Source organism: Nomia melanderi, chromosome 8 (genome assembly GCF_051020985.1).
Source record: "Nomia melanderi isolate GNS246 chromosome 8, iyNomMela1, whole genome shotgun sequence".
Taxonomy (NCBI): domain Eukaryota; kingdom Metazoa; phylum Arthropoda; class Insecta; order Hymenoptera; family Halictidae; genus Nomia; species Nomia melanderi.
Window position 1 is genome coordinate 15843850 of NC_135006.1, and position 25430 is coordinate 15869279.

General features: G+C 50.0%; 1 protein-coding gene across 6 annotated transcripts in view; it reads right to left on the reverse strand.

Annotated features, from left to right (window-relative positions):
• LOC116432655 (uncharacterized) overlaps positions 1-20888 on the reverse strand; it is a 213890-nt gene extending 193002 nt beyond the window's left edge. For 2 of the 6 annotated variants that reach the window (XM_076369723.1, XM_076369718.1), the window contains exons 1-2: positions 11558-11695; positions 8621-10109 (exon numbers count right to left, since the gene is read on the reverse strand). The gene's annotated coding sequence lies outside the window, so the exon portion shown is untranslated. Of the gene's footprint in view, positions 1-8620; positions 10110-11479; positions 11526-11557; positions 11696-20081; positions 20202-20740 lie in introns of those variants that run through there. The other 4 variants (XM_076369722.1, XM_076369721.1, XM_076369719.1 and 1 more) reach the window with 4 other exon arrangements.
• Between the last annotated feature and the right edge of the window lie 4542 nt (positions 20889-25430).

The following is a 25430-nucleotide window of genomic DNA, read 5'->3' on the forward strand; positions in this document are numbered from 1 at the left end:
ATTCTGTAGAATGCTAGTGCGAATCCTAGAGAATTCGCGACACGGGGTCCTCTGCATCGGCGCTCCGTCCGAGTTTCAATTCGCACCGGGGAATAAGATCACGAGCGGCGTAAATTGAATTAAACCGACGGCCCCTTTCAAACGTAGGTACTTCTCGCGGCTCTAACGATTCCCACGCGGCCCCTGCCCGGAGAACGATCTCCTAGCTGGAATTCTACTTTTAGATCGCTCGGCGAGATATCCCGCCGGTGGGCCACCGCGTTGCCACAAGATTCGTGCGTGGTCGCGGATCCCGTGCGTGCCTTCTTCCTCCCTGTCTCTCTCCCTCTCTTTCTCCCCGACACTCTCTTCAAATTGACCCACAATTAAGACGTCCGAGTAGAAAGCGCGAGCGAAGAAACACGGACTCGCGGACCACCATGAGGGCTGACCGCTAAACGGCCGACAAAGGCGTTTCTTTTCCGAAACAATGCAGGCGTCGCACAATGCTCGGACCGTAATAAAAAACGGTAAAGGGGGCAGAGGTGCGGAGTGGTGGGAGTGAAGGGTAACGGAAAGAGAAAGGGACGAAACAGAAGGCTCCTCGTAATTATCATCTCGAAAGGTACATTTCGCCTGTGGCTACAACGCCGCGCTGAATGCCCACTCGCTGGGACTCGGCCTGCGAAAACCTATTTTTCGGATGCACTGACCTAGATCCTAAGCGAGGTGAGGCCATTATTGCGATCGCGTTACGCGACAAATGCTATCGCCGCTCGTTGCTGACGCGACACCTTTTCCTTTGTAGACGGAAAAGTGATTCCATGAAAAATTCCCGTCAACGCGCGGAATTTCAGCGGAGATCGGAAATTGAATCGCGTCTTACGAGGAATCGTTTGCGATCGTTTGTCCGACCAATTTAGCATCATCTCGGATCAACCTCGTTATAACGGTTAAACGATATTTGCATTTCGAAAGGATGATAGAGAGCTAATAGATATGTTCCTTTAAAGAACACGTACGCTGCTGCGCTAATCAAAAAGAATGCGTCCGAGAACCTGTGTTTCCGCGATTAACAGACTCCAAGGATCCGGACACGCGTATCGCTGACCCTAATAGGTGGAGCGTAAGAGATGCATCGCGGTGATTCACAGTGATTACACGCGGCCAGCTAGATCCAGCGATATCGTCTCATTAACGCCGACAGCCTCGAAGGATATTTCAGCCGTGTCTAGCTTCTTCCTTCGTTCCGCGAGCGATGCAACCGAGCCGACGATTCCACGTTCACGTCGCGTCTTGTTTTCTTTCGGCTCAGAAATAACGAACGATCGCGCGTCGCTCGGAATTAATCCTTTCCTGAACGAATCCGCGTAATCGGCCGTTCCCCGGGCCGCGGCAGCGAATTATTAATCCGCGATGGGAAGAAACCGAGGCGCTATTAGAATTCGTGGAAGACGATTAGCTCGAGGAAACCATTAGGGGAGCCGATGATACGCGACGTCGGAGCCCGAGAAGCCCGCCGGCACCGGCGCACAGACGTAATCCAACGTCCTCGATTGAAATCTCGACCGGACAGGCCGGATCCCGATCGAGGCCCGACGGAATCAAAGAATTAACTCTGATTACGATTCACGGATTATTCGACGGTAATGTCCGAGCAACGCCGCGCAAGGAAAAACCGCTGGAAAGTTGGCGAGGACAAGAATCCTGGTACACCGACTTGTGTCAGCTTCGCTAGGAATAAATTCTCTTTTTGATTTCACAAGAACAGACCGTGAGACCTCTGAGCTGCTGGGATTAATAAACCGGCGAGAGCATTGACGGAGGAAAAAACACTCAGACAGGGAACGACGGGTCGCTGAGAAGTTCCATGGAGATCTTAGACGTCCGTTACAACGTCGACGAGCGATCACGAGGTCGAGCCAATGAAGAAACCGCTAAGAAGAACAGCCTTTTATCCGTCTGCGCCAGTGATAGAGTGCAACGCACGGGACCGTTGCGTCGTCTCACTGGCCGAACAGCCTGCGCGCTATCGTCGGGAGATCGAGATCGCGAATCGAGCAGAGAAGACGTGCGTCAATCGTCCGGGGACCACACGAGCAGCACGGTTTCGCGTTTCGCGTCCCGCGGGAGGCCGCGTACCCGCGAATGCCAATTACACACGTGGTCGATACACTTTCCTCGCACGGGCGTCGGCTCGGTTACAAAGTCGTCGACGATTCGCGGCACACTTGCCGTAACGCGCCGTGAACAACGCCTACGCGTTGGCCGTCGCGTGGGCGACCGGGACGACTCCTCTCCTTCGGTTGCAATTTGCACTTTTTCTCTCGCGTCGGAAATTCTTTGCGCGATAACGGTATCCGGACGGAGCGTCCCGATGAAATCGTGGGCGCGATCTAATACCGCCGGAATTATTCGCGTTTGTATTCTAAACAGGAAATTGCACGGTTTACTCGGTCGACGGGTCCAGTCGGCGGTGTCGCGGTTCCGTATTTCCCGCAGAAAAAACGAAACTGCTGTCGTGCGCCTTTTCATTTGAAACCGCAGCAACGCATAACGCAACAGGAAGTTAATGGGATTTTTCCGCTGATCGCGGAATACGTGATAATGTAATTATAGACACATTATACGATATAATGGTAGCGTTCGAGGGACGTGGAAATTGTAGGAAATCATTATGGATTAGAACTGGAAATCTTTAACGGCTATCGTTGTACCCCCGATCCCGAAGGAGCCTCGCCGAGGAATGATTTATGCCATTTATCGAAGCCATCGGGGGAACACAAAAAGACGGTCACGTTGACGTTGTCGAAATAAATGATGGAAGGGAAGAAGAAGGGGACGTTACACGAGCAAGAAACCACGCCACGAGGGCCACTCCTCGATTTATTCGCATCCGGGCCACCCGGATTACACGAGGTGTAAATAAAGGCACCCCTATCTATCGAGGAAGCCTTTTTTCTCGACGGTCCCTGGGCGCGACCCTTTAAACAGACGCCTCTGGACCGGTGCCAGGGTCGACGGGACAGCTCGAGCAGCAGGAATTACGCGTAAACCCGGCGATTCGTCCATGGAAACGTTAAGGGAATCTCGAAACCGGGCAGGTCTTTTAACTGCGTCGTCTCTCTTAACGGACTAATAATCGCTGCACGCGTCAATCACGAATACAGCGCGGCGGGCGTTAGAAACGCTCGTTAAACGGGCTCGTTCGAGCGGCTTGTGCACGGTGCTTAAACCGGTTTGACCCTTCAATTGATCGCGCGACGAGATCTTTAATTTCGGCCGTCGTCCCTCCCCCCGTTTCCGTTCCACGATGATCGACAGACGAAGCCTCGATCCGCAGTGGGTCTTCGACGCAGCCAACGAAAACGCGACTTTCGATGTAACGCCGGAAATCGTGCAATTTGTCGCGAGCTCGACTGATTTTCCGCTTTCTGTGCTTCGTTTCCGTGTATCCGCGTCTCGGTTCACGTAACCGGAAAGCATAGAAGAATCTAACGAGAAATTCGATTCGACCGAAGGTAGCGAACGACGAACGGCTGGCGTCTTTGTCGAAGGATGAAAGATCGCGACGGACCCGTTTTTAGCGGCTGCCGAGTGAAAATGAAGACCCTGCGCCTTAAAAACCCAACGGCTCGACGCCGCTGTATCAGCCTGATAATGTCGAACCATTAATCTTTCCAACGGATTGCCGCGCTCTCCAGTAATCCACGAGATCGCGTTGCTCCTCGGCGTCGCTTGATCGCGCGCGCCAACGAGGACGATGTTTAAACAATTCGTGGAAGCTGTTCCTCGGCAGGAAAAACGAATCGCGCGAAGCTAACATTCCTTTCGTGCGACTTAATTAATGGGACAAAGCCGAACGATGTTCGCGAGTTCATTGGATTTTCACGCGAATACTGACGAGGCGCTTCACTGAGCCAATTAAAGTGCATTATCATCGGCATTTCGCGTTTTACGTGACCGATGGCATCGCCCGAGAATTTTTCTCCGCGGATTTGCGAGGACTGAAATACGAGCGATACGTGTTTCGAATATCAATCAGCCAGTTAAGTTCCACGGTATAAACGGGCGCACAATTACGGCCATGCCGGGTTACGCTGGATTTCAATGGAAAACGAACTCCCACGGTCCATATTCAAATTCGGCGCAGCGAAGGCAGGGCAATCCTAAATTTTTTTCCATCGATGAAAACCTCGGTATTTGCTCGAATTCGCGACGGTTACGTTTTCCGGAGTAATTAGCCTTCGGCGCTCTGAATATTTTTAATTCCGCTGCTCCGTGGAATTTCTTCAATGCTTTATCCTGCGATTAATGGTAGTCGCGTTTCATTCGATGTAGCCGCAGCGACGAATAATAGCCCTCGAAAAGCGGCGCGTATCTCTCCGAGCAACAATGCACTCGTCGTTGTTCGCTGTAAGGAGAAACATTTTCTCAAAAAATATTGTCCCGGCGATAGAACCGTCTTGTCAACCTAATAACAATGCATCAGACTGCGGAGGACGGTGAATAACTCGCGTCTCCGGGGCCGTTGCAATTTCTCGGAAAATCTGGGAAAACGAATTTCCCGGGATTAAGATTCGTAGCTTCCACGAAAAGTCTCTCTACCCCCGATGCATCTCGTGTATCCGTTCGTTCCCATTCTTCTCGATGGTCGCTCTGTTCTCCCCGAGTACCATCTGAAAACACTCGGCGTGCCCTTTCACAACCTTCTTCCCCCCGCCCCGCCACGTTCCCAAGCCGATGGGCTATTCACGGCCCTGACAGGGCCGGCCTTTGAGGTGCATGACCTGTGCAACTCCACCGAGAGAGAAAGACAAGAGAAAGGAGGGAAGAGCAAGGAGAAAGGGAGAGGCGGGAGAGCCACGCATAGAAATGCCCCGTGAAACGATCGCTATTTCTGCTCGTGTTGCATGCTCCCTTTGATCGTTACTCGCTGTTTATCATACGCGGCACGGTTTACAACTGTGCCACACGCGAGCTGTTACAATTAAGAACGCGACGTGTTCGGAAACATTTGCACGACTCAATTTCGCGAATCTTCGACTCTATGCTTATCAATCGTTCCATCGACGCCGATCATCCGAGAGGATTGAAACTGGTGAATCCTCTCTATTAACTGCCAGATTGCGGATCAACTCGCAGACTAACTTCCAAACTACCGATCTACGTAGATCCGAACTTGAATCATTACTTTTCGTCGTTCGAGTACCGCTCGCATCCACGATAACTACGATACGCATTCGCGCAACCGTACACAAACATCCCAGACTATTCTCCCGGCAATCCTCGATATTCAAAGGAGGCAATCTTCAGGAAATCCCTCGGCTCCGAGAAAGAGAAGCCCCTCGCGGTTCGTTCGGACCAAAATTCTCGCCACGTGGGGCCCGTTTCTTGGCCCGCAGATGTGCTCCCCAGAGATCATGGTCCCCGTTTCCCTTTTTATCTTCACCGTTCCGCCCTCCGCGTCTTCGTTTCGCGACAAGCTGGCACGGGAGAGAAGGAAAAAGGAAAACCGGCGGTCGTTCCCGCTCGCAAATAAACCACGTGCCCGTCCCTGACACCACGCGACGTGTCGTCCGCGTCTCTGGCGCACGATATTGCACCACCGCGATGCTCGATGCGCGCTTTTTGCCTACCCGGGCGCTTCTCGCGTTGCTTATTTACGCTCCTCGTTATTGCCGCGTATTCGGTCGTCGTTCATCTTTGCTCTCCCTCTTCCCTCGCGAGCGGAGCAACGATTTATTCGCCGTAGAACGTTTCGAAACGGTGCACCGTTTCCCTCGAGTTTCGCAACGTTAAACTTTCAGCCGCGCGATCGGGGAAAGAAGAAACTCTGGAAGAGCGTGCCGGAGTTCGAATTCCGAATCGAAGGTTAACGAAGCTCCGTCTTTGTCTCTGGCGATGCTGCGCGCGAAGGAAGACAGAGGATCGGGGGAGGAGGCGTTTCGGTACCTCGCGTCGAATCCTCCCAGCTGACCTCGCCTTTGATCTCGCTTTTGTGCCGGATACGCTGGTCGTTGCGTAGAGCGGTTCTTTTTCTCGTCGCTCGGAACTGACCGACGCCACCGCCGATGCGAGTGCATTCGCACGGAGATAACGGAACGCGAACGGCGGCCATCCGCGCGGCATTGTCCGGGGCATTGTCTCATTCAGGCCCTGATAATCGCAGGGAATATGAATCGGCACCCGTGAAACGTTCGTCCAAGCTTTATCACGAGAGCGCGCGCCTCTTCTTGTTCGTTCGGACGCGGGGACGGTTATCGACGCGCCGTTTCTCGAATAATTTCGTATCAGTCGCCTCGCTAAGGCGTGCTCGGCTTCGTTGACGAGCGGAACACCGTTCTATAGCGTCGTTTAATCCCTCGATTCACGTCATTCTGTGCATCGCAGCAGCGGGAAATGATTTACAGTAACACGTGTAAACGAGTTGGGAACAAAGAGAGGTAGAAAAATAACGCGAGGCTTTGCGGGAGTAAAAGATTGCACTGAATTTCAGGAAATGTTCGCCGGTACAAAGCGTGCTCCGATGTAACCGTCTAGTTGGTCTGAGAACCACGTTCCGTTGGAATTTCTAAACTCGTCCGCGAACGGGACACGGCGTAGCAGCGTTATGGTTATACGAGTTTTCCTCTGCGAAGATCAAAGGAATCGCGAGTACTGTCGCGTATAAAAATGTCTCGAAGCAAGAGAAGACCCGAGGGCCACGGGAAAAACCGGGGGGAATTAAAATATTTCAGCGCGTTAACGACCGCGAACACGAGACCATCGGGGATGAAGACACCGCCGCGCGTGTACGCCGCGGAGTTTTCGAAATAAACGCGCAGCGAACCACGTCCGGCTCGTTCTCCGCGTTCGCTATTAATTAAAGCTTTTTATTGGATCGCCTTTTTAAAAATACACATCCGAAGCACATATTCTCCGACTAGAAACTTTCGCCGCTCCCCTCTCTTTCCCCCTGCCCGTCGCTATCTCCGTCCTTATCATTCTCCGCGCGCGTTATCCGCGGCGAAGTATCGGGGGAAAAAAAGGGGGGGGGAAAAATTTGTCTGCGGGATCGTTAAACGTAGATAAAAGTCTGCCCACGAAATACGTTACAGCTGTAATTACGCCGGATAAGGCCCGGATAAATTTATCGGCGGACTTGAATGTAAAAGGCGTAAAGTCGTCGACTCGCGGCGGCTAAGTCGGACGGAGCCGAAAGCAGACTGGCGGTAATGAGTTACCGCGCCCATGAAACTTTCTTTATTCGCGTTTTGCACGGTAACCGGCTCTCCGTCCGTGTCTTCCGATCGCGCGGAGCTAGCTACGCCCACGGATCACGTCTCTCGTCGTTCGATTCGATCCGCGTCGGAGGGGATCCACGCGATCGCTGTGTAGGATTCTCTCGTCAACGACACCGTAGTAGAACCGAGCAGAAATCGTTCGACACGTTACATTTGCCTTCGACAAATCTTCGAGCGCACTACTGTACGTGGATTTACAATTTCCGTCGAGATATTCATCCGTTCCTTCTATATGTTCGACGTGAAAATGTAAAAGAAGTGTAAGCTTCTTACAAATATTAGTGACAATTAACGCTAAACCTACCAGACAGGTGAAGATTATTAAAAAGGTAACGGATATCTAAGAAATTATTCGAGAAATCGATTTAGCAACACGTAAACTGAATTTTAAATCAATCGAAGTCTCGATGGATGCAGCTTTGAAGTTGTAATTGAGGAATTTCAAAAAGTCCATTTAATTGCTCGGTAGGTTTAGTGTTAAAAGATTGCGGAGCTTCGATGAAGTGAAACTCGACTCTAGTTCGTTGAAGAATAATATTTTATCGTCACTGTTACATATTCTCATCATAGCTCTAGACAATGAATACGCCGATTAGAAGAAAGTAGTCCGAAAGTGTACGCGATACTTTTAATGAAACGCTTCCTCGATCAAGGAACGCTTCGTCCGCATCGAAACCACAATACGCCCCGAACATTCGACCGTACATTGTATCTTTAATTTCCGCGACGTGGTCGATTATTGCCGGTGCATTAACGAGCGCACAATTACCTCGGAGCTTCGGCATTAATGGAGCCTTCCAGCGAGTGGGAAAGGATAGCGCAATGAACTTCGATTATTGACCCGTTAATTGGGAAAGACGAGCTAATTTCTGCTTCGTTAGCACGCCAATTTTTCGTTCGTCAACGAAGACCATCCGCTCTACCGAATTATGTAAAAATCGATCCCGATGAAATCGCTTGGATCATATTAAATTCCTTTGAGTTCAAGCATCGGGAACGTCCATAAATTAACCCTTCGCATTTGAAAGTTAATCATCGGGAAATATTCAACGTATTCCGAGAAGATATAGTTAACATTCTCTGAAACCAACGAATAATGAAACACGCATAAATTCTAATATCATACGTAACTCGTTATAATTTCGCCGTACTAAATCAAGTTGCGACCAAAAGTCACCGCTAAAGAGCAAAGGGTTAATTACGGGATGTTTTCTTCCTCTCGTGAAGCAATTCGCTGCCGCATAACGGGAACAAGAGGGCCAACAGGGTCCATAGATCACGGCGTGGCCCAGTCTACTTTCCAGGTTCAGCCGTTATCGCGAGCACGTGTAAATGTAGGCGCATAATGTACGTACCTTGGTCGGCGCACCCGCTGGGAGCGGATCTCTCCTGCTGACTACCCCCGGTAATCGAGCGCGGCCGCGTTATCCTGGCAATTCCTGGCTGCGGTGGCACTGCGTAATTTCGTCGTAGCCGGCATTAACCGGAGGAGCACGTTGCCAGCCACTCGTGGACCATACTGCGGGCCATCGGTGATTCCTGATTGCGTCGAGTATTACTTGCCATCAGTCCGGCCTGTTTCCCCGAGTAATTCACCGATTCGCGTACCTCATGAATACTCTTCGGCCGATCGCGCCGGCACGCGAATAACATCCGTATCGAAGGAACGTCGGATTGACTCTTACGATAACACGTTGACACGGTATCCAAGTTTCAACTATTGAACCGGATCTCATTCGCAAATCCTTCCTTTTCTCGTTCTACTTCGATCGGAGCTCCAAAAGAGAGAGTCTCGGCTCGCGAGAAATCGAAGCGTACGCGCAATCGGAGATCTCTTCTCGCCGAATGGCCACCGAAGGGAACGCGCAACGACAGAACGTCGAACGAGAGCCGAGCATTCCGTGTATCTCGCACGATCGTGCCGCGCAAACACCGTAATTTCGCCGGGTCGATTCACCGCACACGGATTACATTCCTTTCACAGGCCGGCCTCGCTGTCCGACGACGTAATCCTGGCTCAAGGGGTACGAGGAATCAATCACCGGCTTCTATTTTTGCGGTCCGCGACGAGACACCGTGTTAGGAGCGCGGAGAGAACGCGGCGAGCATCGTTCGTGGAACACTTCGCGTTCGCCCGTGGATGCTATTTACCGGCGCTGCTCCAAGGATTTTTTTGCTGCATCGTTTCAAGCGTCGACCGCGTTACACGACGCTCTCGCGTCTGCACGCGCGACGGAGAGATGATTCACTGTCATCTTTCACTCTCGAAAATAAGTCTTCGTCGCGATGGAGTCGACGCGATAGATGGAACACCGATAAATGAAGCTCTCTTTATCAGGGTCGAAGCGGAACGAGAACTTGTTGAAACTTCATCGAACTTCTCGGCGCGCCGAGTTCTAGGTCGAAAGATCGCGGCGAGTGCGTGACGTCGGTAGTCCTATTATTCGCGAACTTCTTCACTACTGCTCGTCGAACATCACAGCTTCACCCACTGACTGACCACGCCGACGAATCGAACCTTTCACGGCCGTCTAATTGTGGATCCAGCTCACTATCACCCCGACACAATAACTGACAGTTCAAATACTGTTATCAGTCGCGAGAACGCAGCGCCGTAGTCGCCGCTATCGCACGATGACGCGACAGAACGACGCGAGCCTTCTGTGGAACGACGATCGGACATTAATCACCGCGTCCCGGGCTTCCGGTTTCCGCAGGCCTACCGATCGCTGCGCTCGGTTCGACGCGGATCGCTGCACCTATCACGTTTATCGAACCTGTCGCGACTGATCCGGAGTCGAGATAACGCTCCTTCCAACGAGGGAAGTCTCGGATCTTATGCCCCTGCCACGATAAAACGCAGACTCACATTATCACCGAATTACACAGCGGGTCCCTGTTCGTATTATGCGTCTCACACTTAGCTCATCTATTTCATTTATAACTTTGATCGGTTACCCTGTCAACGAATAAAAAAAATCAACATCGCAAATGAGAAAGAACCGACGAATTAGACCCCCTATTCCTTCCGCTGGCATTTTTTTGTGAGACGCATAGTACTCCATCGTCCCCGAAGCTCTTGGTTCTCATAGATTTCAATGAAATTCGTTGGGGTCCGTATCTCACGATCGGCCCAACATCTGCAGCTACAATTACGGCCGGTCGTTTCGTGGACACAGTCCCTTTACCCCGAATTTTGTTGAAATCGATGAAGAACGGAGCGAAACTTCCCCTGGCGGGGAACGATCGCGGCCGATTCGTCACGGACGAAGAGTAGAGGGCATATAAATCGTGATAACTCGTTGATACGACCGGAATGGCCCCGGGAACGAGGAATTAGAAGATGTTACTCCATTTCTTTCGTTTTTTTTTGCTCGGAGGGCGGGCAGATAACGAGGAGAAACGAATGTCGCCGTGGGACCGGGCGGGGAGACCGAAAAAGGAACAGTCGGACGTAGTTCCCGGCGTTGGCCCCGACAAAAAGCAGCTAAGCCCCGAAGACAATGAATTTTGGATTATATCGCGGCCCGGTTAAAGGACGAGCGAGAGATTAAACAAGCTTAAGAAGCGGCGGACGAGCTGGATATTCTTCTTAAGAAATTAACTGAGGAGGATCGTGTAAGAGGGATGTGATCTTAAGGGTATTAAAATAATTGTCTGCCGGCGGCAGCCGGCCCCGACCCACGACACGGCCCGGATATTTCAGCCCGCGTGGAAATCCACTGCGGAAAACAGGGCTCGTGACGGCAGCTGATATATGCTGCCGCGTGTTCTACGGGAGGGAAAACAGAAACGGAGGAAGAAACCGGCCGGGCAGGGGCTGCTGGCTGCGAAACGAAACGGAGGAACGAGAAGAACGAGTCACGACTTGAAGAATCGTGGCACGATCATCGTGGAGCTAGTATTCGGAAAAACTCTGTGAAATAAGATAATCTGCTGAGTGGAACAGAAACTGGAGGATATAATCCAACAGTTTGGAACCTTTCTTCGATCTAACGTTTTTGCAGAACGATACGGGGAGTTTTCCTAGAACAGAATTCGATCGACTAGGTGCATCGCTATGGAAGATGAATTTTAAAGCGTTGGTAGTGCACGCGATCGATGCGGTAATCGATCGGTTGGTTAACTGGAAGGGAAAAGTGACCGTGAATTGACGAGTGGGATGACAAACAAGAGAAGGATCGACGAGTTTCAACGATCAACCACCCACGTACGGTACGTCGCTAACGATTCACCGGCAGACGATCCGAAATTTTGTCACGGACGTGAACATTCCTCGCGGTACGACATACTTCTTCTGTTAAATTGGAGATCTCACTGCACACTCTCTCTCTCTCTGTCGGTACGCGAAAAAGCACTTTGTCGGACGATTGAAGGGAACCGTGGCGCAGGCGCGATGCGCTGCATCGATCCTCTCGATCGCGCTGGCGCGGCAAGACTGCCGCGTGGATCGGGATCGTGATCGAGGGACGACAAACAGGGGCGGAGCAACCGGTGGTCCGGTTTCAGGGCCCTGTTTCGACCGCAGCGCGTGTCTTTTTTCGATTCTTCAGCTACCAAACTACTCTGCCTGTTTTTTCTCGGTTCAATTCGCGCCTACTTAAAAGCTACACATTCGTTCCTCGTGTTCCTGAGATCGCGTTATGTTAATCCTTCGCGGACGAGGATAAATTCCACGGAAAAATAAAGTTGTCCACCGATCTCCTGTTATTCGAGCAATTAACGCGTTCACTCTCGTCTTAAAATCGGTGACGGACGACAAAAACAACTGTTATTTTTCCTCAATTAATTGATTCTCGAGTTCGACTGAGATTTCATACTTTCAGAATAAAATGGCTGTATTTTCTTCTTGGTAATACTAACGATACAAAGCCATTGCAGTCATTTGCGCTTACATTCACGAGCATTTGACGACTATAGACAGCATCTACTTAAACGAGTTAAATTATTTCTTCAACTTTGTATTCGAAGCACGAAAGCTCGCCGTCGCCGAAATGACGGTGTCCGTCCTCAGAGGATTAACTGGAATTTGTTCCAGCGTTACTGTCCGGCGTTTCATCGTAAAATGCCCGCGATAAGAAACGGAATTCGAGAAGCGGCACGCAAAAGCTCGGCGATGGAGTATACGCGTCGCGTAGCTCGAGTGAATCAACGACGAAAAACGGTAATGGGCGTAGGGAGAAGAACGGGACGGTAACAATTCTGTTCCAATTCCGAAGACAATTTCCGAGAAGAAAACACGGGGCTAGGATCTCCGATATTATTTTCGTTCAGCGCTCACTTCATAAATCGTGCTTCGTGCCTTCAATTCCGTGGACCCCGATACGGGAGAGGTACTCCGATTCCCCGGTTCCCCGAGGAGAATCGAGATTTCGGTCCAGCGAAGACAAACAGGGGAAACCGGGAAGAAGGATCGCGCGACGCAACGTGCCAAGCTCTCGTCAATTAAATTAATGAAACGTCACAATTCCATTCCACCAGCCGAGTCCGCCGCCTCCGCAAACAGCGTTTCAACGAAATTAAACTATCGGCGCCCGAGGGACAAACCACAGTCAACTTCATTCGCGGACGACGAGCGTTGCATCGATAATCACGTGGAAAAACGTCCGACGCTCGCGAATCATCGTTGCCGCTCTTATTGACCGTCGATCTGGGTTAAATCTAAACGAGCTTCCCTTAATTTATTAGCCTGCGTCGTGCAGACCTCCAGCGAATCATTGTCGATCAAGAATTTTTAATCCTTCGGCTACTGAATGTTGCATCGAAGAGTATTTCTAAGGAAGTGTATCGAAACTAGAACACTGAATCGAACTGAATGAAACTAATCTGAAATAATCACGTTCGTATAATGCACAACTAACGGAGGACGTAACGTCGAATTAGAATTCATTTGCGTCGGATCTAAACGAGCTTCTCTAATTATTGTCAGTAACATTTTACGGGCGCCAACTGTACACCGAAACGAAATTTTTCAAGCGCGATTCGAGCACCAACAGCAGACGAGGAGTTAAAAGTTTAATTCCGTGATAAGAAGGATTCGAAGCTCGTAATCGGGATTAAAATATTAATGAGTAGAAACTGTATAACGCAATACGCTCCGTTCGTAGTGTAATAATCTGCCGGTCGTCGTTTAGTATCTGACATTTCATTGCTAATGGACGGTACGAGATCGAATTACATAGATATCGCTGCCATGTTGCTTCTTCACGGTCCATGGCCGGGGATCGCGTCTCGACGCGTGGATCCCGATCAGCGAGAGAGTCAGGAGGACGAGGAGCAGCTCGTGACGAAACGCGAAGTTCCCAGGTAGTCGGGAGGGAATGCGGCGAAGCTGGTTCCGATAGGACGGAGGTGGCCCAGCTGCGTACCACATGGCCGCGTACCCGCAGGTATGCGTGTACTCACACGGACGCCGTCCGGGCCCCAAGGTGCACGCACGCTCAGAGCGTCTCTCTCATTAAGAAGTTACGTACACCTCGTACCTAACAATCCCCCGGCGTTCTTTATCTCCAAAACGAGTAAAATGTAACAGACGATTTTATCGAAAATAACCGCACAAAGTTCCAGGTAAATCAGTGTACGAGCACTTAAAATTCCCTTAGTATCAATTTTCAAAGCGTTATTTCGGAAGAAACGAGATTCCACTTTCGAATTAAAACTTCGCACGTTTCCGCGCCCGTGTAACTGTTATCTACAGATCCGCGTGGAGCCGTTAGTTTTGCAAGCAGTGCGAGAAACTTGTTAACAAGGAGACTGGAAGAACAGCGCATTCGCATGAGAATATTTCATCTTGAAACCCAAAATAATAACTTCTTCAAGAATCAGTCACTCCTTCAAATGAATAATTCACGTTCATTTTGTTTTAGTATTTGATTTGAATATATATATATATATATATATATATATATATATCTGGCACATTTGCTCTGCGTTCGATGTGTAGATTCGAGATTCGTTGATTTTATTACACACCCCACTAGAGATTTTTTAAAGTGAATTCCACAGGTAACTGGTTGTAGCTCGACTGGTCTGGTCTACGGCCTCTACGTTAACCTTACACAGGAACAAAACCATGCAGAAGGGTCTGACGTAAGAACGAGGACGTCCATTCGTTACAATTCCGGTCTCACGTGGAGTCTCTTCCATTTAATCTCGAGACTTCGACGCGAGCGAACGCATCAGCGCTCCCTCCGCCCCGTACTGCCTGAGTTTCAACCCCTCTTTTTGTTCCCCTAGGCTCGTAGGGGCGCGATCGTTTCTCGGACCATAATCGCGAGGTGCGTGCGTGCGAAAGTAATGATCGCACCGCCGTGATGAAATCGTTTCGCAGGAAAATCGTCTTCGAGAATTTACTGACCGATTTTATCGCAGTGCACTTACAAAACATGTTACGAGTCATTCTTCCTTTCACGATGGTATCCTCCCGTCGCACTGCATACATTTGTTAACTGAATATTTAGCAATATGTTGAAACGCTTCGAACACATTATTCTTTGAAGCTGTTTTAAATACGGTAAAACCATTTTCAGCTGGTTCGTATAATAAATTGCTTTTGGGACGAAATGGGTTAATGCTCGACGCGCTCGCACAATGTGCCCCGCACCCTTGAACGGACCTCGCGTGAATATCGCGTGCTTTTCACGCACCACCCTTGCCCTCTTCAACTCTGCTCACTAACGATGGCTCCTATCTCGCGCAACGAACAGTTTTTCACGTGTGGGCTCGCATTGGGCACTCGCGAACGAGCGTGTTACTCCCTCGTCAAGTTTCTTAATTAATACCCAGTGTTCCCTTGATTCGGAGACTTCAAGTTTAATTCATGGAGATTAATAAACGACGCGATATTGTCGCGAGAGACTTACGGCCTAGTTCCTTAGACCGTTGTCACATCGAGAATGTGTAACTATAACGAAGCGAGTGATGGCAAAGGGGATTCGTATGGTTTCTGTAGCTTTAGCATATATTCCTACCATTCTGTTATAACTTTGTACGCTTCTATTTCTACGCGGAGGCTCGAAATGCCAATATTAACGCCTATCGCTTACTTTTCTACCGTTCAGCCTCAGCCAAAGTGTACACAAGTTAATGCGGATGGCTCACAGAGTGGCGTACTTAATGGAAAACGGTCGTCCATGTTTGATAGGCGTAGCTAAACGTTCAAACTAACCGGAGTATCGTTTGCGAAGAAAGCTAAGTCGCAACGCGAACGGGGACGCCGCATTACACCGCGGTAAACGACGAATCTTCGCGAAGGTGCCCGTTGTCTCGCCCGTACGCATTGCCGGAAACAAACAAGTCAGGCTGACTGTCTCGCCGTTGTCTCGCGCCTTTGCTTGAACCTTCGTGATTCGAGCGTTACCAGTCGAAATTGTCTGAACGCGTAAACTTCGTCGTTCAATTGCAGGAACGGAGTTACTAAGTCAAGTCGTAAGTTCGCGTATCAACATGTCCGCCAGCCGTACCGGGCAAGAAACTCCTGTTTTGTTTTTGGCGCGCAGCATATCTGCACGGCAGTAAGGTAAAGTAAACGTCGTTGTCTATTTAGCGCAGCGAAATAATGCACAAAAGACGGAGCGAGAGCGTGTACATCAAAACTGCATCCGTAAAAAAGTTATGGATCGTAGACTCCGCAGGCGAAGGCTCCGGCTGACCTAAATGTAGATCAGCAGACTGCGGAGTCGCATTAATGCTTCAGGAAACTGCGAACAAAAGTTTAATCTCCCTACGAGAGGGGGATTCTATCCGGTTTTCTTCTCTTTCGCCCCCTTCGCTCCTTCTTTTTCCCCCGTTCCCCTCTCTCGCCCCGTTCGCGCTCTCTCCCAAGTTCTCCCGTAAGAAAGTTGAACCAGTTCGCAACTGCGATAACAAGAAACGTCGCGTTGCTTCCTCGCGAATTAAGAAACAAAAGCTCCGCCCTGTTGAAGGCGCAGCGACAAATGTCCGCCGAAGATTACGCATCGGCGGAAAGAACCGCGCGACCCCGTAGTTAGAATAGTTTCACTCCTAATTTATCCGTGTCGAGGACAAATCGCATCGAGGCGAATCAAAGCCGACCACTCGAGGAACTATTGTGCCGAAACCTTCGCGCGATACCTCCGCGATTGAACAATATGAAGGGGAACAGTGTTTCTCGCTGGCCTTGGACGTAATCCTCGATCCAGCCGTATCGTCGGGACGTCGTTGAATTCCGCAAGCAATAAGATGGCGTTGTTTCATCGAACATAATAGTGTTTCAAGAGTACAATCGAACTCGTGGTTATACAATGTTGTAGGAGACTTGTGTCGAAGGTCGATCTCTGATCCGAAAGATCCACGAAAACACTGAGTTTTTGTTCAGAAGAGCTCTTCAGGGGATGCGGCTTTAATTAGACAGCTTCTCGTCTCGTTTTCGATATTACTTTACCACTCGTCGATCCGGTTGTACGAAACCAATCGAAACTACGAACAAAGTACACAGCGAGAGAGTCCTCTGGCTCTTACACTGTCCTCGGACTGTTCTCCCGAGCAACGCCGAGCAGGTTGATCATCCGAGAACGTTCGACCGCAGTCTATCGTCAGACTTCCCGAGAACGAGCCGTTGCCGCGTGAATCGCGCCGTCCTCGGGTGCTAATGCCGAATTCACGCTGGCAGCTGCACACAGTCTACCTGCGTAATTCGGGGGAACGCTAACTGGACCGTCGCGCGACGCGCCGCGAATACGGGAGTACCCTGTCTGGCCAGAACTCCTAGCCGGCGAACACTTAGACCGGAAACTGGTCCGTTTAACTAAAACCCTAGCGACTCCCGGGACACGGGAGCTCTCGATATCGAAACGTGGCTGCAACGTAATTCCGTCTGAAAGCCTGGCTAATATTTAGACCAATTTGTGGCCCCGATCGTAAATTACAGGGGACGGATTCGTTCGGCGGTGAGTGTTTTCTGGAACCGGTTCCGCACACGATTCGACCTTTTTCTAGTCACGGGGGACCTTGCCTCGCGACCGAGAATTCGAACCGTAACCTGTATTTAGCGATTGGCGCCCGATACACTTTCTTGTTGGTGCACGGACGATTCGCGTCGTATTCGAATCACTGTGATTATTCGAAGCGAATAGTTCTCGAAAGTCATGAATCTTCCGAGAGACCTGAAGTGTTACGTGAGCGGAATACCGTATGCTTCAGCTCGAATGAATGTTACACGATCAAATATCGATGTTTTCTAAGTACCTTCGCGATTAATTCATTATTCTTATAACCTTCCTACCGCCATAACAGATTTCATAATCGTAACACCGTTCTAATGAACCCCGATTCTCTGTACTTGACGAATGATTCAACGATCTGCCTCTCGGATCGTTATTCGCGTTAGACAGTGGTTAGGATTATCTGTTCAAGACTAAAACGACCGCGGTTGGGCGTTTCAATGGTGCTCGTTTCACGGTGCTGAACGCCATGGCACTGGTAACCTCGAATCCCAAGCCAATAGCAATCTTTGCCCGGATAAAGATCAAACAGGGACGCAGGAGTGATTAGATCCGCCACCTTTTTCACTCTATAAAGCGAACCGTTACGAGGACACGTATTCGCGAGAGAGACGGTTCGGACTTTAATCTCGATAGATCTTTTTTCGAAAAAACGGGAAACTCGGGTCGGCCAGATGTATCATTTAGAGTGACGGTAATTATCTTCGCAACGTCTATCGCCATCCTGGACTGAGACGAGTCGATGATAACGGTCGAGTGGAACTAGGCGCGGTGGCACGCACATTCGTTTAAAGTGGAGCGAAAACGCGAGAACGAGGCTCGAACAGGAAGTAAAACAGCGGAATGGTTCCGAGCGGTATCTCTCGTGAAACTCTGAACTCGCGAAGGTCAAGGCTTCCGCAATCGACACCTCCGGATGATATTTTGCAAGTAGAACGCGCGTTTGATCCACCTCCAGCGCGCTAGGAGTACATCGAGTGCAATGGAACGTATAATATCGATGACGGTTTTATACATTTCTCATCGTACGAGTATAAAAGCATGAATTACCAATTAATTCTAAATATTCCCCGAATTCGAAAGTACCGAACGCGGCAAAGCTTTCGAATCCTCTGCGCTCTTGGTCGGGGGACTCTGTATGGTGTAGAAATGTAAATCGTGAGGGCGGAATTACAGGGTTGTCCGGTTAAATTTCACAGAGGCCAATATCCAACAACGCGCCGAATTCTATCGCGGCAATCAGCGACGAGATAATACCGATGAGCCTCTACTTTGAAATAAATAACTACATAGGCGGATGTATGGCAACCCGAGCTAGGATCAACAAACGATTCTCCTGCTGAAGTTATTGCTGTCGGTGGACAAAAGGATAATGCGGATGCAGTTGAAAAATCCTTGAAGCATCGAAACGTCGCGTCGAAACAATCGTCAATGGCCGTACACGCGTACGCTTGACGAGGACTGATCAAAGAGTCATTATTAACCGCTATTGACAAGGATAAGAAATTCCGAATCACTTGAAATTGTCGTTTCACGGTCTACGCAGAGAAGAATGATCTTTGAGCGGCTGTATATTAACGTCGTGGCAGAACAATGATCCCCTGGGCCGGCAAAGAGGACAGAAAAATCGAAAAAGGAAGAAGACGTAGGGACGAAGAGGGGGACACGGGTGAAAAATTGTGAAACGAAGGCGGGAGACGCGGCGAAACGGTAAGACAAAGACGGGGCAGCTTGGACCAGCCACCAAGAACATATTCATGGTGTTCGCCGGGCTTTTGTCCCGGTAATCAGCATTGTGTCCACGGATTCTGTGCCGAACGAGAGCGCCAGATGTGCGCCATTGCGCGGCGAATGCGTCGTGGCTTTTATCGGCTCGGCTAATTTCACGAATACGCCCGACGGGTTCCGGTGAATGTAGTTTCCAATAGTCATCGGACAGCGCTGCTCCAAATAGAGTTACACCCTTATCTCCCGCGGCATTATACAAGGTGTGTAATTTTAATCAACGCGGTTCGCACTCCATTAGCTAGCGTTGTGTTTAGGCTCGACGCATTGTATGAAATAAACCCGGTAAACGTACATCTGCTTCCAGTATTAGCTAAATGAAAGCTCAATTATCTTGTAAAGTATTTGCAAAGTTTCATTTCACTCGTGTGAAATATTTAAGAGAAATGATTCGTTGGTAGATGGAAAGTGATACTTCCAGTACAATACTTTGCACTTGAGAGGTGACTATCAGTCACCGCTAGATTTGAGATAGCAAAATCATAGTCCTATATATAATATTCTGCTTCGTACAACGCATCGATACGAGAAATACTGAAATGAAATAGCTTTGTTCCTTAACACGTTAAGCGCCATGTTGGTTGCTGTTGATTGAAGCTTCTAAATGACTAGAAAACAATCGTAACATATGTTTCCTCATTTCTTAGTTCTAAAGAATATTTCTTACACCTCATTAGAGAACGTTGCACATTGCTAGTGGAAAACATTCGATTGTAAAGGGATAAGTTGATAAATATTCTTAAGGTTATAAATACAATAATTATTTCGACTATGGTGGTAGGTCACACAGTGTGAACTCACGTTAATAATGTAGGAGTACAGTGAATATCTTGAAAGCTTCCTCCAACAAAGTTCGTTGAGATTGTGACGCGCGTTCGTGTCGACGGAAAATTCATCAGGAGCCCTTTATAAATTATAGGCCCCTAGACACACCAGGGGATGAAATAATTCGAGGGTGGCAGGCGCGTGCGCCGACGCGGTTGCGCGCCACAGAATTTCAAGTTCGCACGGCCCTGTGCACACGCTAACCGCGTGTGTCCGCGGTATTTATCATTGGAACGTGACTTACCTCCACCGCGAACGTCGGCCAAAAGGAGGGAACAGTCTCCGCGTCTCATCTCGACGTGTTTCCGGGAGAAACGGCTGCGAACAGGCTTCTTCTGGTCACCAACACTGTCGTCATGGCGACCTACAAATCACATCAATGTCTCCGACTAATTCAAAACCTATTAACACTATAATGATCGATACTACAATAGAATAGAAAAATTTTTAAATTTTTTTAATCCTTATATTTTTATCTGTATCATTATGTGACACTTTAATATTAGAATTAAGGATACTAATATTCAATGTTTCAACATAAACTCGCGTAGTCATTTCCGGTTTTATTTTAAAGATGGCGCTCAGTGACGCTTACAGTTCAACCCCGGTACCAGTCAAAAGGAAGCGTCCGTCATGGTGGTGTTCTCGTGTTGTGAAAGCGGCTCGTTTGGAATTCAAATCGTTCGTGCCTGATTCAGTGCGTCCCGTAATGGTTTTCGTTGCTAACGATGCAAACACGGCCCCTTTGATCGAAGCGAGAATCAAGCCAAGGTTAAATCGAAGCGTGTGCGCCAGTTAAACTGTTACGCCATTTACTTCTTATGGGAACGAGCGGAGTCAAGGGGACCGCATTTTCTACCGTGAGTTTACAATCAGATCTTTAAGTAAACGTGATAATTATACCTCTCCCTAATTGCTCGTTGCATGCGCATCGGTTTCTTCAATGGTGTTCGCGTGAACGCGCGTTTGTTTCACGAGAAAATCACAAATTACTGCATGCAAATACGAACCGCACGACACCGTGATCCGTTGAATTCGGGGCTCAGCTTCGCGAGTCCGCCGCTAGGCGGCGCAGCTGCGCGAATATTCTGCGCGTGAATTACAATTTTGAATGGTTGGCGGGAGAATGAATGGCATCCGATAGCCCTTCGCGGAAGATTCTTCGACACATACGAAACCTTCAGCATATGAAGCTAAATTATACATCGATTGATTAATTAATAGAAAAAAACTACATGCTGATCTCTTGCTGGTCAATTAATTGAATCATTTGTCATCGCATCGAATGCTGTCCGTCCTCAAAGGGTCAGAAGTATCTAACAAAATTGTTGCTTAAACGAAATGAGACAATATTAAAATGTTAAATGTATACATCTCCGACAATTATTACAATCACTTAACTTCTCTGGTGCTGTGTAAAACAAATAGCTTACTCCAGTTGTTGCACATATTATCTATGTGCCAATATTTTCCTAGGAGCTAACGGCGTGCTCGAACGAAAGACATTCGTTCAGAATTAAAGACACAAAAGCTAACATCGACGAAGACAGAAGAATATTCGAGAACTAGACAACCACGGCGCACGTGACCGAGCCTCGGAAGAGTTATCAGAACAAAAGGAAGCCGCGGTCCTTTGAAAACTCCGGTAATCCCTCGGCCGACGATCCCATCGCTTCGAAAATATCAACATCCGTCGTTTCCCCGGAACTTCTTCCAGCAGCGGCAGCGAAGTTTATTTAGTTTTCTTGAACCGCGCGCTGGAGGATCCAGTCCTTGAGCAACAGTGTCCCTTAAGGCAGCCCTTAACTTTACTTAACTTTACCCGGTTTCGACGATATCATCTAGAGCATAAATATTTAACCCGCGCGAGATTGTCCTCGGGGGTTGGATGTCCCGAGATACGGCGCATCCAGGAATGCCGGGAACCACCTCCGGAAACGGCGCATTAATCATCGCGTTTCTCCGGCGGCATAATGACCGGTTTGTTCGATCGGAGCGCCTCGGTCGCGGGAATGATCGTGCGTCGCTCGTTAAATCGCATCATCGCGGCTTACCGAAAGCGGCTCTCCACGGTTCGGGAAATCGGGCGCGAGAATTCTAACGAGGTCGTAACGTCGTTTTCCAGGACGCCTCGTTAAGGTTCCATTTAAATAAGGTCGCGGGGTCTGGCGGCGATCAAACGTACCGGGTAATTGGTAGACGAGCCCGGCGACCCGGAAACCACGGATGCCGGCGCGGCATCGTTCCGAACGCGCGGGCCAAAAAATATTTCCCCGTGGAAGAAATGCACACGCCGCGTTCTTTTGAGAGGCCGACGTGACCACCATTGTTCCGTTTCGCGCACGCTCGTGCTTGTCGGCCGCGGTCCCTATGGTCAGCCAAGTACGGTCAATCTGGAGTGGCCGGAGGCTACCGAATTACAATGGAGAAAGAAACTGGCTTTCTCTTCGAGCGGGCGTGCACCGACCGGCCCGAACACAGGTGCATGCAGATAACCGTTGCCGCACAATGCGCCGCTCGCCAGAACTTAAGGGGCTCTTTCTTTGTCCGTTTCTCGGCGCTGGCGCGACGCACGCGAAACTGCACGAGGACCGGCTGAAAAGGGACACTCGAAGATGCGCTCGTGGCGTTCGCGGGATTCCGCGGCGACGAGAGAGCGTGGAAGAGATCGCGAAGGATTTTCGCAGACTGTAAATAAACCGGTAACGCGGCAATTACCGAAACCGGGACACTGCAATTCCGCGCTAAGCAAGTGGAACGACCCGAAGCAGTCATCGGCACCGCGTTACCAGGATGCAATTACGATGTAACTCGGCGGCTGCTTTGGAAACGAACTCGCGCCGCGGGAGACAATAAATAGACGCGTGCTTTTTCGCGTAGCGTATCTGCAACTGAAAAAATAATAAAACCTGCGGAATTTACTCTGTCCGGAGAGCGGTCGAAGCTCGATAAATATCCCCGGCCTGTATTCTATGGATCGTTTATCACTTGGAGCCAATTGTTGTTTCCAGTAATGCGACTTTTTCGAAACAAAGGGAGAAAATAACAAAGTTAACTGAATTGATCGTCGAAACGTACACTCGAGCAGTCTTTTCAGCGCGAGGTCGATTCGTGGCTCGAACGATGCGTGTTGCATCGCTGGAAATTCGAGAAATTATTACTTCGGTCGTTCCGCGACGCACCGTTGCTCCGTTGGACGCGCGATTGAATTCGACGATCCGCATTTTCGCGGGGTCTTGTTGGATAATGATCGCGGCACGAGATATCGGGCGCGCGTTCCAGGTGTACTGTTCTCGGGTGAAAATGGAGCCGAACAAGGCAGCCGGGCAGGCGTCGAAAGGGCAACAACCGGCGTCTGGTTTGTCGTTCGCGCGACACTGTCCTCCGCTATGTTGTAAAAAACTCGGTTACGAGGATGCACGGGGGAACGAGAATAAACGAGTCCGACAGGAATGGAGATCCCGTGTCGGCCGCTCGGCGATACGTACGCGTTTCGACGGGTGTACCTGCCGGCCGTGTCTACCTGTCATCGAGAAATTGCACGTTTATGCGGACGCCTCGGAGATGCCGGAAAAACGGGCGACAGCGGCGGAGAGCACGGTTTCATCGATTCCTTCCGGCAGTCGATAGGTCGGCCGATTCTGTCGCGCGAAATGGAAATTACCCAACAACCGCCGGACATGAATTTTATCTAATTCCAGGGCAGTCGCTGGGGTCTCTTTTGGCCCGGTTTACGAATGCACCGTTCGACTGTTCAGCTTCTAGCGACAAATTGAATTCTCAAATTAATTTGTCAAAACATACGTTTTATTCTGAATAAGTCTAACGAAATTCCAAGCGACTTAAAGCACACGACCAATAACATCCAGAGAACGCACGTATATCGTGGAAGAGTCACGGAACGAGTGAAAGAGCAACAAAGCGGACCCTTTTTTCGGATACGCGCACCTGTCTCGATACAGAAATCCTATTTGTCCGATGAACCGGTTTAATCGACTCGAACCGGAGCGAACGAATGGCCGGGGATCGTGTCGTCGATGCGAGTCGCGCGATGCGTAGCGCGTAAAAAAATTAGCCGGTTTCAAATAAACCGACAGCAGGACGGAGGGAGGAAACGAGGGGAAAAAAATGAGGCGGGAGGGAACGTATCGCGTCGCGCGGTGTGCGCGGCGGCAGAGGAGGGAGGGGTCGGAAAATCAATCCGCGGACGCGCCCGAATAGCTCTCCCCGGAGCGTGATTAGCGGCCGGTTTAGCTTCTGCCGCGGAACACCGTGGGCTCGCGCCAAAATTCCCCGGTGTAACAGGCATTTATTTTTATTCGCCGCGGACTAAGCGCGGAGCGCAGGAAATACGCCGGCTCTCGCTATGAATATTTACATTCCGGCGGCGTCGCCGCGTACAAATAGCGCCGGCCCGGGAAAAAATAGGTTAAAGCCGGCGAACGAGGCGGAGCGGCGAAGGGGGCTGCGCATCCTCGCCATAGATATTAGAGTCGGGAGGCAGCGTCCACGAATTCTGCGGCCGTGTCTCGCGGCGGGACCGCATTGCGTATAATTCCCCGTCGAGCCTAGACCTCGCACACGTTTGATCGCATATTTCTCCGGGACCAGCTGGATCCTCGACGTGTTCGGATTCAAGACTTCCCCTTTCATCGATTCTCATCAGTCCGACGAGCTGCCGCGCTCCCGTTCCTCCTCGGAGTCCTGCTGGAAAAGCGATTCGCGCTGTTTCACGGTATCCCCGCAGGATCGAGGGAACCGAGGGAGAGGCCTACTTTGTAGCCGCAGCGATTCTGCAGGGATTCCTGAGATTTCTTCAGCTCGTCTATTACGTATCTCGTGTCCTCCAGCTCCATCCTCGAGTTTATACTGTCTCCGTACGTGCTGACGCATACCGTCGCAGCCTCGTCCTCCTCGGACATCAGACCCGGATGGATAGAGGATTTATCGTGCACCGATGGCTCCCGGAAAATGAAAGGCGGAGTTTGTCCAGCGGAAGACACTTCTTTCATACGGGACTCGACGTTGACGTCGCTGTTGCTGCGGTGCCGGCAAGCCGCGAATGGATAGACGAAGAAGAATATCAGGTTCAGGAGAAACTCTAATTTTCTGGGGAGGGATGAACGCTGTGAATGTGCACGACTGCTTTGTGGATCGATTCGCCCACCTATTGCAAACTCTGACCGTCTTCCGCAGAGTATCCGGGTGCACGGGAGTTCCGAATTGGTCGGAGATAACTGGTCTAAGTTTCAAATCTTCCTCGAAGTATGCCTTCATCTTGTCAGCTTCGATTATGTTGTCCAATCCCCAGCGACCCACCGTTGGCGCACAGAGACCGATTAACCACTTCGAGAAACCTAGGAACGAGGATATCCGATTCAAGTCCTGGAAGATGGATGATAGGGTGCTTGCTTTACCCATGAGGAGCAGGAGCAGTAACAGGGCGATGAGAAATAAGCAGACGACGTTGACAGGACTGCGCCAGGCGAGAAAATCGTAAGACATGGAAGGCGGCGGGCCACGAAAACCAGCGGCGTGGTAATTTTCCAGGGACATCGGTTCGCAGTCGCTTCTTGCATGGGCGTTGCCTTCG